General features: G+C 36.9%; 1 pseudogene; it reads left to right on the top strand.

Moving 5' to 3' along the window:
- The first annotated feature begins 3,596 nt into the window (after positions 1-3,596).
- Positions 3,597-4,368, top strand: LOC111742158 (annotated as a pseudogene).
- Positions 4,369-4,914: the final 546 nt, after the last annotated feature.

The raw sequence follows: 4,914 nt of genomic DNA, 5'->3' as shown, positions 1-4,914 counted from the left end.
TGGTTACTGAAAAGACAATAAATAATTATATTATATTTTAAAAATCTATTGGCCCACTCACATTATATTTTCAATATATTTAATTTTTTTTAATTTTTGTGTTATAACATGGTTTCAGTTTATTGAACAATCAAACTGAGATGGAGTAGTTGTGGGGTGCAAGGGAAGATTTTATAACACTTGTATAGATAAGAGATGCACCCCTATAAAAACACAAAAGGATAATATGTGGAAGTTCAGTGATTTTGAAAGATGTCATTACAAAGAGGACTCCACTGACTAAAGTTAACTACATATTTTATATGCATTTGTTTTTAACAAAAATAAAATTTACTAACATGTTTTAACAATTGCTTAACTCATTATTTTCTTTTTGCATCTAAATCCCACAGATGAAAATCTTTTAAGTGATATATTTACAATTTTCAAAACTTAGACAAAATAAACATTTTTAGAAAAATATAAATTACTAATAATATAAATGGTTTCAAAATATATTTAAAATCTGCTGAGGGCAATAATCATTCTAGAAATTGACTATATAGTTAAATAATCTGCAGTAAAACATCAAATTAAAATGGTTATATATTAATTTTGTAAAAATTAATAGAATTTATGACTCCTATATTTAAAAGAAAAAACCCTTACAGAAAATAAAATGAGGAAACTCTATCTAATTTATCTCATGAATTAGTATAGATTTGATATCAAAACTGACAAAATTCACTTGAGCTTCTGGTTATCATGAAATAAATTCTATAAGATTTACTATACTAACAAACATAAACAATTAAAAACCAAAAAAAAAAAAAAATTGGAACAACTATTTTCAGGCATTAGATAACAGTCAGTGCAGGATTAATTTTTGAAAGAAGGAAATATACAGGTTGGCAATATATTAACACAAGCTGTCTCCCTGGGGGTAATTTCTGGACAGTGGTTAAGAGACATTCAGCCTAGAAATAGCATGGAAGTCTCAATGAGCTTAGAGGACAGACATCAGAATTTGGAGCTATTCACATAGATGAAATTTGAGAGGTAGAATACTGAATAGTATGAAATACACATAGGAAGAGCCCCCCAATTATCTGTGTGGATTCTTCACAGTTCCTTGATCAAGGGCTCACAGCAAATGTTCTGTACAAGATTCTACTAAATGTAGCTTATTTGGGACTAAGAAATGAATGAAGATTCTGAAGATATGCATGCTCAGAGATGTTGGAATTTAAATCAAGCCAAGGTGGAGACACAAATGCATTTATAGCATCTTTTGAACACCTAGAAAAGTCAAACCTTAAAAGATCATAGCCTAGAGGAAGTGGTATGTTCTAAGAATAAGGGGAAAAAATGAATCTGGCCAGTCATAATAAAAAATATAACAAAACTTATAGGATCAAGATAATCTACCAATTATTTATTCCTTATCAGAACAAAATACAACACTTTTTAAAAGAAAACAACAAAATCCATATTGCTTATCACCCACAATGTCCAACACAATTAAAAACTTTCAAGGCACAAAAAGCCATAAGTAAATGTGACCCATAATCAAGGGAGGAAAAAATCATTACGAAAAGAGCCCAAAGTGATACAGATGTTGGAATCAACAGGAAAGGACTTTTTTTTAAGCTAATAAAAATATGAATAGGGTGTATCTTAACAAGGAAACTTAAGAATTGAACATATAAGAAATATCATCTGAGAAATTGAAACTATGAGAAAAAAGTAAAATGTAGATTTCATCACTGCAAAATACAATATCTTAAATAAGAAATTCAGTGGATAGGTAACAGCATACTAAGGACTGAAGGATAAAAGATTAGTGAACTTTAAGGTGGACAAATAGAAATCATTCAATCAGATAATAGTAAAATACAAATTAAGAGGAAAAACAAGTAGTCACAGTGATCTTTAGGACAAAATGGCCTAACATATGCAATTAGAAATGAAAAATATATATATATTGATTGGGAAAATTATGTAGTGATAATGGTCAAAACTTCCTCAAAATATATAAAAAAGTATAACTCTACAGGTTAAAATAAAGTTCAAGAGAAATACAGAGAAAATCATAACTAGGCATATCATAACCAAAGAGCTATAAAGTCAAAGAGAAATATAAAAGTAGTGAGGAAACAAGACAGACCACAGAGTCAAAAGGACAGAAGAAAAAGAATAGCAATTTCAGCTGAATTATCTTCTAAAAAAATAGAATGACATCTTAAAGTGTTAAAAGAAAATAACTTTAATGTAGCATTGTATACACAGTGAAAATATTCTTCAAAATAAAATCACATTGAAATATACAAAAGCTGACAGAATTTTCTAATGGCAGATCTTAACAAGAAATGTTTAAGAAAGTTCTTTTAGTTGAAATGAAATATTACCAGATGGACACTTGAATTCACAGTAATGAACCAGGGCAACAGAATTGGTGACTATGTATATATAAAATACTCTATTTTTGTATCACATCGAGATATTTATATGTAACTATAATTAAAATATATGGCTACAATAGCACAAAGTTTTAAGAAATACAAAAAAGAAACGGTGCTATTATCACATTCATATATTTAAAGACAGAGGCAGGTGTAGGTAGCATTGTAAAGTGTCTCTCAATGATCCACATCTCAGGGGCCGCAAGCACTGTGTAATCTCACTCCCCTTCAGTATGAAGTGGGTCTAGTGACTTGTTCTAATGAATATTATATGGCAAAATCTAATCACTTCAAAGATTAGGTTATACATCATGGTGACACCCTTCCCTCCTTTCTTCCTCCCTACCCTCCCTCTCTATTGTGTTTTCATGGCTGACTCCCTTTGTCATGCTATGGTTGAGAGGTCCACTCAGTAAGAGCTGAGGAAATTTGAATCTTTGGTCAACAAGTGAGGAAGGAGGTTCTAAGTCCAACACCCTGAGAGGGACTAAATCCATCCCACATCATGTGAGTGAGCTTGGAAGAGTACTCTGTCTCCTCTGGCTTTGAGATGACTACAGACCATAATGATAATTTCATTAAGCTTCATGCAAGACAGTGAAGCAAAGGAACTGGCCAAATGATACCTAGTTGCCTTACCATAGAAACTATGAGATAATAAAAGTGTATTATTTTAAATGCTAAGTTTTGGAGCAATTTGCTATGCCAAAATAACTAATCCAGGTATACAGTATTACTTTTAAGTAGAGTATAATTAACTAAGGATACTGCTTATAATTAGGAACATTTCTTGTAATCTCTAAACTGAACACTTAAAAATGTCAATACAAAGAAGTATATAGAAAGTCAAATGAAATACGAAATGAATGGAATACTAAATACATTCAAGTAACCAAAATATTGAAGGAATAAGAAACAGGTATGAAGTGGTGGAACTTCCTGCGGGTAAAGGGTGCCTTCGCTTCACAATCAACTTTGCAGGGCACAACCAGACCTCGGGAACTCTTTCCCAGCTTTAGACGTGGGACCGCAAACCCAATGGCCCTACATGCACTCGAGGCCCGGAGCCTGGACTGAGCAGCTGCTGCATTTGAGTGGAAACTGCTATCGATTCGTAAGGCTGCTGTGGCTGCTCTGAACACACCTGAAGGGAGAATGAATTTACTAGGAGGGAAAAAGGAGAGCTTGCTGGGAGTCAAAGAAAATATGACAAAGTTCAGCACTAGAGTGCCTTCTCCTACAAATGCATAGACTACTCTGATGAGACATCCAAGGATCACTCTAAAGAGAAATGGGTCCAAGGCGTAGAGCAAAAAGGATGTGTCAAAGAGAAAACTCAGAAGTGGCCCAGTTCTTCTAGCGGGAGCAGTAGCTCCAGGTCTCTTACCAGCTCTTCCTCCAGCCATGTCTCCCACATGTCCCGCAGCTCCAACTCCAGCAGCTCTGTGGTTCTTAGTCCTCAGTGCATACAGGACAACAGGACACATTCCTGCTCCAAATCCAAACAACCTGAAAGAAATGAAAATGGAAAAGAAAAGGGGAGTTCTTACCCTAAAAACCCACCCCAGCACACATTGGGGGGCTTACCAGCAATGTGACAAAGGATTACATCATGGAGCTGTTCTCCACCTGTGGGAAATTTAAATGACTGGCATGCCTGTAGAAAGGCCATACCCACATCTATCTGAAGGCCACACATGTGGAGTTTGGGAACCCAGGTGAAGCCCAGAAGGTGCAGAAACACAACAATAGAGGACAAATCGACCATGAGATCATTGCCACTGCTGTGCCACTGTGTTGGACCCTGCCTAGGCCACCTTCCAGACGATACAGACCTCCCAGGAGAATGTTGCTACCTCGTCTCTTTTGGCAGGTCACTCCTGCTGATGGGGAGCAGGTTGTGCTGAGCATGGCACAGGCCCCCTGACCTGGCATCCTGCTCCCTGGCTGGATAGCAGCCACAGGGGCTTCAACTCCTCCCCATAGCAGGGCTACTGAAACTCTATGCCTGTAAATCACATCCCATCCAACTCAGTTTTGTCACCTTTCAAGCAGAAAGAGGATGGGGAGGAAAGAACATCCTCGCTCAGGCCCAAACTTCAAAGCAGCAATTGAGCCATTTCCTCTGGAGTCCAAGTTTCAGCTGCAGAGTGTTGTTGGGCTGGGATAGCACCTATGAAGATGTCCTCCAGTTTCCAGGCTAGATCTCCCATGTTTCCATTCCCTGACAGGCAGTTCAGTGGTAAGGCCAGCAGGGATAGCAGGGCTACAGGTGGTGGTACACCCCAGCCAGGGAGGACATTTTCCATCCACAGATGACCTGGGGCCAGTCTGGTGGCTTGCAGGATTCTTCAGGAAAGAGCATGCTTCTGTGCAGCTGCCTTTCCTGTTAGCCTGGCTCTGCTCCAAGGTTGAGTTTTCTTCTGACATCTGGGTCAAATAGCTGGTATTAATTGCCTTAATGGTTCTGTTT

Source organism: Pteropus vampyrus, unplaced genomic scaffold (genome assembly GCF_000151845.1).
Source record: "Pteropus vampyrus isolate Shadow unplaced genomic scaffold, Pvam_2.0 Scaffold87, whole genome shotgun sequence".
Lineage (NCBI taxonomy): Eukaryota > Metazoa > Chordata > Mammalia > Chiroptera > Pteropodidae > Pteropus > Pteropus vampyrus.
This window is presented reverse-complemented; position numbering and strand designations above follow the sequence as displayed.